The sequence below is a fragment of the Pseudophryne corroboree genome, chromosome 5 (genome assembly GCF_028390025.1).
Source record: "Pseudophryne corroboree isolate aPseCor3 chromosome 5, aPseCor3.hap2, whole genome shotgun sequence".
NCBI classification, from domain to species: domain Eukaryota; kingdom Metazoa; phylum Chordata; class Amphibia; order Anura; family Myobatrachidae; genus Pseudophryne; species Pseudophryne corroboree.
Genome location: NC_086448.1, coordinates 524,570,003 through 524,585,285, shown reverse-complemented (window position 1 = coordinate 524,585,285; position 15,283 = coordinate 524,570,003). Strand labels below are relative to the sequence as shown.

The 15,283-nt window shown below is 45.4% G+C and overlaps 1 long non-coding RNA gene across 2 annotated transcripts in view; it reads right to left on the bottom strand.

Moving 5' to 3' along the window:
- Window positions 1-15,283, bottom strand: part of LOC134929183 (uncharacterized) — a 197,044-nt gene that overhangs the window by 145,927 nt on the left and 35,834 nt on the right. The window contains exon 2 of one of the 2 annotated variants that reach the window (XR_010178356.1): window positions 3,160-3,231. The exons of the other annotated variant lie outside the window; for it this stretch is intronic. This is a non-coding gene — a long non-coding RNA (uncharacterized LOC134929183). The remainder of the gene's footprint in view (window positions 1-3,159; window positions 3,232-15,283) is intronic. 2 annotated transcript variants of the gene reach the window in all.

Genomic DNA, 15,283 nt, shown 5'->3' with positions numbered 1-15,283 from the left:
CGCAGGGCGCTGTATAAAAGTGACCCCCGGCTGTGGCATTATCTGTCCAGCTAGTGGAGCCCGATGCTGTTGTAAAAAATACGGGGGACCCCTACTCTTTTTGTCCCCCGTATTTTTTGCACCAGCACCAGGCGCAGAGCCCGGTGCTGGTTTTAAAAATACGGGGGATCCCCTGTCCATTTTTCCCGCGGATTTTTAGAACCAGGACCGGCTCAAAGAGCCCGAGGCTGGTTATGCTTTGGAGGGGGGACCCCACGCCATTTTTTTTTCAGGATTTTACCATTCCATTTATTAAAAAAATATATATATAAATAATACTTGTGCCTCCCAAAAAGACAAACCAAGTACCTAATCCCTTCTAATATAAATAGATATGCTATTACCAATAAAAAAAACACCAAAAAAAACATGTTTTAATTTTTTTTTTATTAGATTCACCCACCAAAGTGTGGCGGATTGAAAATTACGAATTTACTGTCTAAAAGCACTGTTGTCGAATTTCAAAACTTCAATTGAATATACTTTTGTCGAATTGCCGCATTCGTACCATTGCAGAAAAGACGAATTTGACAAATGTCGAATTTTAAAAAGTCGAATTTTGAAAGTCCGTTTTTTTGACGGAAAGTACTGAATTGCATTGTCGAAAAAAATTTTTGGGCGAAAAAGGCCAGTTTTTCGACAATTTCGGGAATTCGACCGCAATTGCATATACCCCTATATGGGGTAAAATGCTGTACTTATCTGACTAATGTGTCCAATTCAGAAGATATTACTGATGAGAAAATAAACGGATTTAAGAAAACAGTTTGCCAGTGTCCATATTCCTATTTTTTCTGGCTAAATCCTTCCAATTGGTTCTTAAGAATCAAAGGGTGGGTAGCAGGCATATTATACTGTATATGATAGAATCTGTTCTGTTTTTGATACTTGAAACCTACCTTATCTTTAAGTTTATATTGTTGATTATGGAAAAGTGTAGTAATGCAATGCAAGATGTGAAATGATACCCAGTAAGGAGTTTGGAGCAATCCCTTTAAAAAGCAAGGGTGGTTTGTAATAGGAATACGACACAGGGGTATATTTACTAAGGTCCCGATTTTGACCGAGATGCCGTTTTTTCTTCAAAGTGTCATGTCGGGAATTCACTAAGCAAAAATCTCGGCAGTGATGAGGGCATTCGTAATATTTTGGAAGTCCTAGGAAAAAATTACGAATCAATACACCATCGGTCAAATACGCCTGCAATTTGGTAGAAATCGGTAATTTACTAAAAAGTGCAAATCACAAATACTGCCGACAATAGCCAAACACTGCCGTGCTGAAATACAATTCGTGAAAAAGTGCTAAAAAAACCAGACCTGCTTTTTAATCCCGTGTTTGGATAGGCATGCACGGATCCATGAGATCCGTGCATGTATATCAGTGGGAAGGGGATGGGAAAGTGTTATTTTCTTTAAAAAAAAATGCGTGGGGTCCCCCCTCCTAAGCAAAACCAGCCTCGGGCTCTTTGAGCCGGCCCTGGTTGCAAAAATATGGGTAAAAAAATGATAGGGGTTCCCCCATATTTAAACAACCAGCACCGGGCTCTGCGCCTGGCCCTGGTTCCAAAAATACGGGGGACAAAAAGCGTAGGGGTCCCCCGTATTTCTGAAACCAGCACCGGGTTCCACTAGCCAGATACATAATGCCACAGCCGGGGGACACTTTTATATAGGTCCCGGCGGCCCTGGCATTACATAACCAACTAGTCACCCCTGGCCGGGGTACCCTGGAGGAGTGGGAACCCCTTTAAACAAGGGGTGTCCCCCCCTCCAGCCACCCAAGGACCAGGGGTGAAGCCCGAGGCTGTCCCCCCCATCCAAGGGCTGCGGATGGGAGGCTGATAGCCGTTTTGTTAAAAAATGAATATTGTTTTTAGTAGCAGTACTACAAGTCCCAGCAAGCCTCCCCCGCAAGCTGGTACTTGGAAAACCACAAGTACCAGCATGCGGAGGAAAACCGGGCCCGCTGGTACCTGTAGTACTACTACTAAAAAATAAAAATAAAACAATAAAAACATAAGACACACACCTTGAAAGTAAAACTTTAATGCATACATCCACACCTCCATATACACATACTTACCTATGTTCACACGAGGGTCAGTCCTCTTCTCCATGTAGAATCCATGGTGTACCTGTTGAAAAAATTATACTCACAAAATCCAGTGTAGAAGGCTCCTCTTGTAATCCATTTGTAATCCAGGTACTTGGCAAAATAAAAAAAAAACGGACACCCGACCTCGCACTGAAAGGGGCCCCATGTTTTCACATGGGACCCCTTTCCCCGAATGCCAGAAACCCCCTCTGACTTATGTCTAAGAGGGTTCCATCAGCCAATCAGGGAGCACCACATTGTGGCACCCTCCTGATTGGCTGTGTGCTCCTGTAGTGTATGACAGGCAGCACCCGGCAGTGTTACAATGTAGCGCCTATGCGCTCCATTGTAACCAATGGTGGGAACTTTGTGGTCAGCGGTTGTCCGAAAGTAACCTCACCGCTGACCACAAAGTTCCCACCATTGGTTATAATGGAGAGCATAGGCGCTACATTGTAACACTGCCGTGTGCTGCCTGTCATACAGTACAGGAGCACACAGCCAATCAGGAGGGTGCCACAATGTGGCGCTCCCTGATTGGCTGATGGAACCCTCTTAGACATAAGTCAGAGGGGGTTTCTGGCATTCGGGGAAAGGGGTCCCATGTGAAAACATGGGGCCCCTTTCAGTGCGAGGTCGGGTGTCCGTTTTTTTATTTTGCCAAGAACCTGGATTACAAATGGATTACAAGAGGAGCCTTCTACACTGGATTTTGTGAGTATAATTTTTTCAACAGGTACACCATGGATTCTACGTGGAGAAGAGGACCGACCCTCATGTGAACATAGGTAAGTATGTGTATATGGAGGTGTGGATGTATGCATTAAAGTTTTACTTTCAAGGTGTGTGTCTTATGTTTTTATTGGGGTATTTTTTTAGTGTGATTGCACTATCTAGTCCAGGACAACATTCCTGAGGAGGGGGCTGGTTGCACTATGAGCTGCTGCATATGTGGCATACATGTGTTACTTGTTAACTTGGGTAACCAATCCAGTGTCTATTTTAAGGCATCCTATACTTTACCTGTAACTGCTAGGGTATAAATACTATAGTAGGGCGTTGCCCAGCACACTTCTTCTTTGGACCATTCGCTGTCTGCAAAAGCGACAAGAACATTGAATGTTATTCTAGCCTCACTAGATGGGAAAGCTCATATAATTACTGATTGTTGTATTTGAAAAAAACCTACGTTGATTAAAAATCTGTAGCTAAGTACATTGCATTTCTACTTAATTTTTATATGTTGTAGTGCAGGCATGTCAAACTTAAAATCCCAACTGGCCGAATTATCAAAGTCTAAGTCTTGTGTGGGTCACAAGAAAAAGAAAGAGTATATATATACAGGTCGAGTATCCCTTATCCAAAATGCTTGGTCCCAGAAGCATTTTGGATAATGGATTATTCTGCAGTTCAGAATATTTTTATGCCCCCACTATAGTGCTGGTTACACATAATGCCCCCAGTATAGTAGCAGAAACAAGTAATGCCCCCAGTATAGTACCAATTACACATAATGTCCCCCAGTATAGTGCCAGTTACACACAATGTCCCCAGTATAGTTCCAGTTACACATAATGTCCCCCAGCATAGTGCCATTTACACATAATGCCCGCATTACACCCCCATCTCCCTGTGCAGCATGCCCCAGAGACTTACATTAGCAGGATGATCCTTGATGGGCATGCTGCTTCAGTGTTGAAGGCTCTGGCTGTAAGTGCTGCAGCTTTAAGGGCTCTGGTGGTCAGGACAGCAGTGCATGGGTGCCGGTGGGTGGTGCAGGCAGTGGGGCAATGTCACCATAAATGCCAGGGAGGCAGTTCTGCCCCATCCCGACCTGCCAATGGGCTGCAAAATAAGGCCCGTGCCCATGGACGGCAAAATAAAGTAGTAGGGGACGCATGCAGCCCGCGAGTTTGACACCCCTCTTGTAATGTGTGTATTTTTATGTGATGTGCACCGGAAATTTTTCGTGTTTTGTGTTTTGGTTTTGGATTCGGTTCCGCGGCCGTGTTTTGGATTCGGACGCGTTTTGGCAAAACCTCCCTGAACATTTTTTGTCGGATTCGGGTGTGTTTTGGATTCGGGTGTTTTTTTTACAAAAACCCCTCAAAAACAGCTTAAATCATTGAATTTGGGGGTCATTTTGATCCCATAGTATTATTAACCTCAATAACCATAATTTCCACTCATTTTCAGTCTATTCTGAACACCTCACACCTCACAATATTATTTTTAGTCCTAAAATTTGCACCGAGGTCGCTGGATGACTAAGCTAAGCGACCCAAGTGGCCGACACAAACACCTGGCCCATCTAGGTGTGGCACTGCAGTGTCAGACAGGATGGCGCTTCAAAAAAATAGTCCCCAAACAGCACATGATGCAAAGAAAAAAAGAGGTACACCAGGTCACTGGATGGCTAAGCTAAGCGACACAAGTGGCCGACACAAACACCTGGTCCACCTAGGAGTGGCACTGCAGTGTCAGGCAGGATGGCACTTCAAAAAAAAAGTCCACAAACAGCACATGATGCAAAGAAAAAAAGAGGCACACCAAGGTCGCTGTGTGACTAAGCTAAGCGACACAAGTTGCCGACACAAACACCTGGCCCATCTAGGAGTGGCACTGCAGTGTCAGACAGGATGGCACTTCAAAAAAATTGTCCCCAAACAGCACATGATGCAAAGAAAAAAAGAGGCGCAATGAGGTAGCTGTGTGACTAAGCTAAGCGACCCAAGTGGCCGACACAAACACCTGGCCCATCTAGGAGTGGCACTGCAGTGTCAGACAGGATGGCACTTCAAAAAAAAAGTCCACAAACAGCACATGATGCAAAGAAAAAAAGAGGCACACCAAGGTCGCTGTGTGACTAAGCTAAGCGACACAAGTTGCCGACACAAACACCTGGCCCATCTAGGAGTGGCACTGCAGTGTCAGACAGGATGGCACTTCAAAAAAATTGTCCCCAAACAGCACATGATGCAAAGAAAAAAAGAGGCGCACCAATGTCGCTGTGTGACTAAGCTAAGTGACCCAAGTTGCCGACACAAACACCTGGCCCATCTAGGAGTGGCACTGCAGTGTCAGGCAGGATGGCACTTCAAAAAAATTGTCCCCAAACAGCACATGATGCAAAGAAAAAAAGAGGCGCACCAATGTCGCTGTGTGACTAAGCTAAGTGACCCAAGTGGCCGACACAAACACCTGGCCCATCTAGGAGTGGCACTGCAGTGTCAGGCAGGATGGCACTTCCAAAAAATTGTCCCCAAACAGCACATGATGCAAAGACAAAAAGAGGCGCACCAAGGTGGCTGTGTGACTAAGCTAAGCGACACAAGTGGCCGACACAAACACCTGGCCCATCTAGGAGTGGCACTGCAGTTTCAGACAGGATAGCACTTCAAAAAAATAGTCCCCAAACAGCACATGATGCAAAGAAAAAAAGAGGTGCAACGAGGTCGCTGGATGGCTAAGCTAAGCGACACAAGTGGCCGACACAAATACCTGGCCCATCTAGGAGTGGCACTGCAGTGTCAGGCAGGATGGCACTTCAAAAAAATAGTCCCCAAACAGCACATGATGCAAAGAAAAAAAGAGGCGCAATGAGGTAGCTGTGTGACTAAGCTAAGTGACCCAAGTGGCCGACACAAACACCTGGCCCATCTAGGAGTGGCACTGCAGTTTTCTAGCGAGAGGATGAGTGCTTCCATCCTCATGTGAAGCTGAACCACTAGCTATGAACATAGGCCAGGGCCTCAGCCGTTCCTTGCCACTCCGTGTCGTAAATGGCATATTGGCAAGTTTTTGCTTCTCCTCAGACGCTTTTAATTTTGATTTTTGGGTCATTTTACTGAACTTTTGTGTTTTGGATTTTACATGCTCTCTACTATGACATTGGGCATCGGCCTTGGCAGACGACGTTGATGGCATTTCATCGTCTCGGCCATGACTAGTGGCAGCAGCTAAAGGACGAGGTGGAAGTGGATCTTGATCTTTCCCTATTTTACCCTCCACATTTTTGTTCTCCATTTTTTAATGTGTGGAATTATATGCCAGTATCAATAGCAATGGCCTACTACTATATATACTGCGCACAACTGAAATGCACCACAGGTATGGATGGATAGTATACTTGACGACACAGAGGTAGGTAGAGCAGTGGCCTACTGTACCGTACTGCTTTATATTATATACTGGTGGTCAACAAACTGTGCAAAACTTAAATGCACCACAGGTATGGATGGATAGTATACTTTACGACACAGAGGTAGGTAGAGCAGTGGCCTTCTGTACCGTATTCCTATATATTATATACTGGTGGTCAGAAAAATTATGCACTGTACTCCTACTATATACTACAATGCAGCACAGATATGGAGCGTTTTTCAGGCAGAGAACGTATAATACTGGTGGTCACTGGTCAGCAAAACTATGCACTGTACTCCTCCTATATAATATACTGGTGGTCCCCAGTACCCACAATAAAGCAGTGTGAGCACAGATATATGCAGCTCACTGAGCACAGATATGGAGCGTTTTTCAGGCAGACAACGTATAATACTGGTGGTCACTGGTCAGCAAAACTCTGCACTGTACTCCTCCTATATAATATACTGGTGGTCCCCAGTACCCACAATAAAGCAGTGTGAGCACAGATATATGCAGCACACTGAGCACAGATATGGAGCGTTTTTCAGGCAGACAACGTATAATACTGGTGGTCACTGGTCAGCAAAACTCTGCACTGTACTCCTCCTATATAATACTGCTGGTCCCCAGTCCCCACAATAAAGCAGTGTGAGCACAGATATATGCAGCACACTGAGCACAGATATGGAGCGTTTTTCAGGCAGACAACGTATAATACTGGTGGTCACTGGTCAGCAAAACTCTGCACTGTACTCCTCCTATAATACTGCTGGTCCCCAGAATAAAGATATGCAGCCCCCTGAAACTAAGTGAGAGGACGCCAGCCACGTCCTCTCACTATCATTTCCAATGCACGAGTGAAAAATGGCGGCGACGCGCGGCACCTTATATAGAATCCGAATCTCGCGAGAATCCGACAGCGGGATGATGACGTTCGGGCGCGCTCGGGTTTACCGAGCCATACGGGAGAATCCGAGTATGCCTCGGACCCGTGTACAATGGGTGAAGTTCGGGGGGGTTCGGTTTCCGAGGAACCGAACCCGCTCATCTCTAGTATTTTTGTCTTCACATAATACTCCATTGCAATTCTGAAACCCTACCCTATAACCGGTTCCACCATAAACACTCTTCAAGCAGTTACTGAATGTGCCAACTTAGTGACGGTCTCACCAGTTTAGCACCTTATCTGCATCAACGCAACCCAGGCAGGTGGTCTGTACCAGAGGTGGTGGTGGTGCATGTCTAGGCCACTCTATACCCTCCTCTAGTCAGCTACCTCAAAGGAGACATTCCCAAAAGTAATTCATTTTGTGTTGTACAGTTGTATTTCTATGCTGTAAAGATTTTTATTTTTTTATTTGGATGCTGAAAAAAGCATTTTTTGTTATTTGTGTTTGTGTCCTATTTCAGTCATTTTCTTTTGTGTGTGCTACACCACTTTAACAAAAAGCCACTAACAACATTATTTGGTGGTGTTGATATAATAAAACAAGTTAACAACCTGTTCTTTGTTTCATAGCTTTTAAATTACACTTAAAAACCTGTTCTCATGCAATTAGTTAATTTAAAACATAATGAAGATTAAAAGAAGGGAAACTTGATTTTGTTTACTTTTTATGTGAAAAATGTTGTAATACACTGACATATCAGTAAAGGGCGTGTGTGGTAAATATAGTGACATACTTCACTTCAAAGTGACGTGTTTAATGTTTGCATAAATTACCACGTAAATTGAATGCAGAACAAACAGAGGCACCCTAAGTGTGTGGTTGTTTCTTATGCTTCACAGCAAAAACATTGGGGGCCATTTGTTAGCAGTTGGACAAAACCATGGGGGTCATTCTGAGTTGTTCGCTCGTTATTTTTTTCTCGCAACGGAGCGAATAGTCGCTAATGCGCATGCGCAATGTCCGCAGTGCGACTGCGCCAAGTAAATTTGCTATGCAGTTAGGTATTTTACTCACGGCATTACAAGGTTTTTTCTTCATTCTGGTGATCGTAATGTGATTGATAGGAAGTGGGTGTTTCTGGGCGGAAACAGGCCGTTTTATGGGTGTGTGCGAAAAAACGCTACGTTTCTGGGAAAAACGCGGGAATGGCTGGAGAAACGGAGGAGTGTCTGGGCGAATGCTGGGTGTGTTTGTGACGTCAAACCAGGAACGACAAGCACTGAACTGATCGCAGATGCCGAGTAAGTGTGAAGCTACTCAGAAACTGCTAAGAGGTGTCTATTTGCTATTTTGCTAATCTTTCGTTCGCAATTTTGATAAGCTAAGATTCACTCCCAGTAGGCGGCGGCTTAGCGTGTGCAAAGCTGCTAAAAGCAGCTTGCGAGCGAACAACTCGGAATGAGGGCCCATGTTCACTGCAGGTGTGGCAGATATAATATTTGCACAGAGAGTTAGATTTGGGTGGGTTATTTTGTTTCCGTTCAGGGTAAATACTGACTTCTTTATTTTTACACTGCAATATAGATTTCAGTTTGAACTCACCATACCCAAATCTAACTTTCTCTGCACATGTTATATCTGCGCCCACCCCCCCTCTCCCCTACCCCCCCCCCCCCCCCCCCCCCGGAGTGCACATGGTTTTTCCCAACTGCTAACAAATTTGCTGCTACGATCAACTCTGAATTACCCCCATTGTGTACAGTATGCTGATGTGTTTGGCCTTTAGAAGTGGCATGGGCAAGTAATGTAGAATTTTTGGTATCCGATTGATACTGTAGATCTACAGTAAAAAGATAAACAGTCAATGGGTTGATCCCAAATGGTCGGTGTGCAAAAGGTCAGCAGGGACAAAGGTTGTCTGGTATTGGTAGACAATGCTTAATGTTGACAGGGTCCAAAGGTCCACAAGTGCAAAAGGTAGACATGACACACAGATGGTCGACACAAGTTTTTTTCCATTAATTTTAACTGTTTCATCATTTACCATCCACATGGACTACGATTGGGAATACTAACCTGTGGCAATTGTAGCGTGGCACCTTGCCGGAGTAAAGCAAGCCTGCAAGGGTACACATTTCCACTAATTTGAGTCAGATATGGTGAAATATACAACAAGACATCAGAAACTTGTATCAACCATTTTTGTGTTGACCATTTTCATGTTGACCTTTTGACCCTGTCGACCTTTGTACCTGTCAACCTTTTCTACTTTCTACCTTTTCCATGTTGACATTTTGTGATTTGCCACGAACTGTTCTGCAAAGTTGTGTTTGACAAGTGATAGCCATATAAATTGATTACTAGAAAATTCCCGATTTAAATTTTTTTAGCTTTATCACTGAAAAATGCCGAATCGACCAAACACGATTGTTAATAAATCTCCCCTGCAGTTTTTTGTACAAAACAGGTGCTATTATTTTGGACAACACAGTAATCTCACATGGCATAATTCAGAATTCAAGTTATCATCTCAGCTCTTTTCACATACTGTAATTTCTACAAAATGCAAATACTGTATATTGTATACACGCATACAGTAGGTATTCCCCTGAATGGTAAATAAAAAGTCTGACTGCAAAAAGCATGTTCCAAACCTGTAACGTCAGTACAGCATTGTTCTTCTTTATGTTTAACATGCTATATAAATAGTTTTGATTGAATATAGAACTCTACAATATACTGATACTATACTGCAGCCCTCGGGTGGGAAAGCAGGACAGTCCAAAAAAACGGGACTGTCCCGTGAAAATCGGGACAGTTGGGAGGAGTGCATATAATGCATGGTACATATTTAAAATCATACATTAAAATTACAAATGAGTTACATACTTACATATTATAAATATAATGAAATCATAAGTTTCACATAATACAAATAATGCCATTAGTGCATAAAAACACATCATTTTGTCACATTTTATTTAATGATGAATTCGAAAAGTATTTCTGGAAACTGAATGTCATTCGCCTGGATAAAAGTAGGGTGATTTACTGTTTGGTTATCTATTATGAATAATTAGTCAATATGAAATTACATTATTAACATTTAAGGTGACAAGGTCTGTGTTATGCACACCAGTGCCTGCAAGAAAGTACTGGTGTCAGAACTGTTATGCACTCCAGTGTCTGCAGGAATGTACTGGTGTTTGAACTGTTATGCAAAACAAATGGACTCACAGACAAACTGGGGAATATGACATAACGTACACAGAAGGTGATAGGGTAACAAAATACACACAAAGTGAACAGAGAAGCCCAGAGGCTAAGGAACTGGGTATCTCCCTTGTATTAGAACTGCTCAGATAGAAAAAGCAAGATGTTGTGTTTTAATACGTAAAGAACCCGAAATGCTGTTGCTAAGGGCAACAGCAAAACCCTAAAGGGTTACCAACGGGTGTGGCAGTAAACTCCTTGGTCAGAGATGGAATGATAGACACAAGGAGAGTCTCCACAATCTTAATTCTCACTTGCAGTGCACAGGTTTTAGCTTACTGCCAACTAAACTGACCCCTGACACCTAGCACAGTGAGACAGGATTAGACAGGCAAGTCTTAGAATGCAGCCGCAAACTTGCTAAGTTCACAGAGTAGTAACAGAACCCGCAAGCTAAACGACTGACTCCAGTCTTACTGCTAGGTCTGGATTGGCAGAGTGTAATACCAAATCCCCAGGCCTATTTGCAGTAAGCAACAAACAAATACAAAGCTACACAGTACTGGCTAACTTTCATGAACTGACTAACCAACAAAGATTCAGCAGCATCTGCTTACTCTGAAAAGAGGCCTTATAAAGCAGGTGCTGTCCACGCCCCACCTCAGACCTCACAGACTGTGAGCACAAAAACCAGCACCGGATCCCCTGTCGTGCACAGAGCCTATAACCACTGCACAGCAAAAGACCCGAACCGGAGTATCAGCTGCGCTCAGGTTACTCCACTAGCACTTGTCTCCCGGTTGCCATGACGACGTGGCAGCACAGGGCAGGAGACCCTAACAGTACCCCCCCTCTGACGAGGGGTCAAAGAACCCCTACCACCGGGTTTATCGGGGAGCTGCGAGAAGAAAGAGCGTATCAGTCTGGGGGCATGAAGATCACAACTGCGCACCCACGACCGCTCCTCCGGGCCATACCCCTTCCAGTGCACCAAAAATGACAGCCGACCCCGAACCACCTTGGAGTCAAGAATCCTTTCAACAACAAACCTCCCTCTGGCCACGTATCAGAAGAGGGGAAGGTCTTCCACTGGAAGAAGGATTACTAATCGCCCGTTTTAAAAGGGAACAATGAAATGTTTTATTGATACCCAAAGAACGGGGCAGATCTAACTGAAATGCCACCGGATTGATAACCCTGGTGATCTTATAAGGGCCGATGAACCGGGGGCCTAACTTATGAGATGGCTGTCTCAACTTCAAATTCTTGGTAGACAACCAGACGAAGTCTCCTAATTTGAAGCTGCAGGGTCTTTTCCGCTTATCAAAAACCCTTTTGGTCACTAATGACACAGACACAAGGGCTTTCTTCACTTTCCGCCAAATACCTCTAAGGACCGAAACCACAGAGGAACCACCAGGCGTGGAGTCCAGGGGGTCAAAAGAATTGGCCTTAGGATGATGCCCATACACACAAAGGAAGGGAGAGATCCCTGTAGCAGAGTGAGCCGCGTTGTTATAGGCAAACTCCGCCATGGACAGATGAGCAACCCAGTCAGTCTGACACTTGGAGACATAACACCTGAGGAACTGCTCCAAGGACTGGTTCACCCTTTCAGTCTGCCCATTAGACTGCGGATGGTAGCCTGACGACAAGCTGACAGAAATCTGGAGATCGGAACAAAATGCCCTCCAGAATTTGGCCACAAACTGGGATCCGCGGTCAGAGACCACATCAAGTGGCAACCCGTGGAGACGCACAACATGCAGCATAAATAATTCAGACAGGCGTCTTGCTGATGGCAGCCCAACCAGTGGAACGAAGTGCGCCATCTTCGAAAACCTGTCAACGACAACCCAGATGGCTGTCATCCCCGAGGATTTGGGCAAGTCCACCACAAAATCCATTGAAATGTGGGTCCATGGCTTAGATGGAATAGAGAGTGGATGTAATGGGCCAACAGGAACCCCTCTAGGAGTCTTATTTCGGGCACAGATGTCACATGCCCGAACCCACTGATCCACATCCTTAGCCACCGAGGGCCACCACACCGCCCTAGATAGCAACTCCCGAGTTCTGGCAATACCCGGGTGACCTGCCGACTTCTTGGCATGGAATTCCAGGAACACTCGCTGTCTTAACCTAGGAGGCACAAACAAAAGACCTACCGGAAGGTCTGGAGGAGCCTGCTCCTGTGCTCTAAGGACTAATGATAAGAGGTCCTGGGTAATGCCCACTTTAATACATGATGGGGAAACAATGGGCAACGGCTCCTCGGTGGTCTCCTGGATTGGAGCAAAACTCCGCGAGAGCGCATCAGCCTTGATGTTTTTTGACCCAGGGCGATATGTTATCAAAAAATTAAAGCGAGCAAAAAACAAAGCCCATCGTGCCTGCCTGGCATTGAGACGCTTCGCTGACTCTAAATATGCCAGATTCTTATGGTCAGTGAGAATTGAGACCACAAACTTAGCCCCCTCAAGCCAGTGTCTCCACTCCTCGAGTGCATCCTTAATAGCCAACAATTCCCGGTTACCCACGTCATAATTCATCTCGGCAGGCGAAAATTTACGGGAAAAGTAAGCACAGGGATGAAGGCGATTATCAGACACTCCCATCTGAGAAAGCACTGCCCCAATACCCATCTCAGAGGCATCCACCTCCACCACAAAAGGACGCTCTGGATCTGGGTGTCGCAGCACCTTGGCCGAAACAAATGCCCTTTTGAGACGGGCAAAAGCCGCTTTAGCCTCACAAGACCAGTGAGCAACATCCGCCCCTTTCTTAGTGAGTGCCTCCAAGGGCGCCACTATAGACGAAAATCCAGCGATAAATCGTCTATAAAAATTCGCAAAGCCCAGGAAACGCTGAAGCGCCTTCAAACTAGTGGGCTGCACCCAATCCAGGACTGCCTGTACCTTGGAACCCTCCATTTGGAAACCTTCTGGGGAGATAATATATCCTAGAAATGCGATTTGCTGAACTTCAAATTCGCACTTCTCCAGCTTCGCCCCAAGCCGGTGGTCTCTGAGTTTCTGGAGGACTAAGCGTACATGCTTCCGATGTTCCTCCAGGGAATGGGAGAAGATTAGGATGTCATCTAAGTATACAACTAAGAATCTATCCAAATATTCCCTGAGCACATCATTCATGAAATCCTGGAAGACTGCCGGGGCATTACAGAGCCCAAAAGGCATCACCAAATATTCATAATGCCCTGAGTGGGTATTAAAGGCAGTCTTCCATTCATCCCCCTCTCTTATTCGGATTAGATTGTACGCACCGCGTAGGTCAATCTTAGAAAAAATGGTGGCAGTACGAAGCTGGTCAAACAAGACCGAAATGAGAGGCAGTGGGTATGAGTTTTTAATCGTGATACGGTTCAATTCCCTGAAGTCGATGCAGGGTCGCAACGAACCGTCCTTTTTACCCACAAAGAAGAACCCCGACCCAACTGGAGACTGTGAAGGTCTGATAAATCCCTTAGCCAAGTTCTCCTGAATGTACTCTGCCATAGCCTGAGTCTCAGGACGTGACAGGGAGTACAACCTGCTCTTGGGAAGCTTAGCATTTGGCAACAAATCAATGGGCACAGTCATAGGGGCGATTGGGGAGGTAGTACCTCTGCAACTTTTTTGGAGAACACGTCTGCAAAATCTGCATAACACCCTGGCAATCCTGGCAAACTTAGCTGCGAGAGCCTGACTTGGAAGGCTCAAGCAACTCCTGAAACAATCAAGTACCCCAACTAAGAATCTCCCCAGAGACCCAGTCAAATTGAGGATTGTGGGCCCTTAACCAGGGTAACCCCAACACCAATGGGGCAAAAGTACAGACAGTCACATAAAAGGACAATTTTTCAGAGTGTGTGGCTCCAATAAACAAAGAAATCTGGCTAGTGCAAGAGGTAATTTTACCTTGGGATAATGGTTCCCCGTTTAACCCACAAATCTCAATTTCCGATGCCAAGGGTACTAAGGGAACAGAGTGTTTCAGGGCGAATTGGCGGTCCATAAAAACCCCGTCGGCCCCACTGTCCACAAAGGCCTTAGTCTTGACAGTTTGACCGAGGATCTTCAAGGTCACCGGAATGATAAAAGTCTTCTTGGGAAATTCTGACTTCTGGCCTGACAGGATATTTCCCATCACCCTCAGGCCCTGAAGTTTTCTGGCTTTTCTGGGCATGATACTACCACATGACCTTTATTCCCACAGTACAAACACAACCCCTGCTGTCTCCTCCGCGTCTTCTCACGCGAGGAGAGGCGGGTAGCCCCAATCTGCATAGGCTCCTCAGAAAATTCCTCAGAGTCTGAGGTTCCCTTGGAAGGAAGGAAATCTCAGTCTCCCTTTCAAGCCTACGCTCTCTCAGCCGTCTATCCACCCGGATGGATAACTGCATGAGCTGATCCAAGCTATCAGGCAAGGGAATATTGTACCAGTTGGTCCTTTATCTGGTTAGAAAGACCTCTTCGGTACTGGTGTCTCAGGGCTGGGGTCATTCCACTGGGTATCATGGGCCAACCTCCGAAACTCCGTACAGTAAACCTCAACTGGCCTTCGCCCTTGCTTAAGGATCGAAATCTGAGCCTCGGCTGAAGCCGTCTTGTCAGGGTCATCATACAACATGCCCAGTGCCGTAAAAAAAGCATCAACACTTTTAAGCGACGGACAGTCAGGCTGCAACCCATATGCCCAGACCTGTGGGTCCCCTTGTAGCAAGGAAATCACTATGCCCACACGCTGAATCTCCGACCCAGAAGACTGAGGCCTAAAGCCGGAAGTATAGCTTGCAGCTCTCCTTGAACAAAAGAACTGCGAGCGATCTCCAGAAAAACGATCCGGGAGATTTACTTTCGGCTCCTTAACCCCTGCAGGTGCTGCTGCTGCGGGAGCTC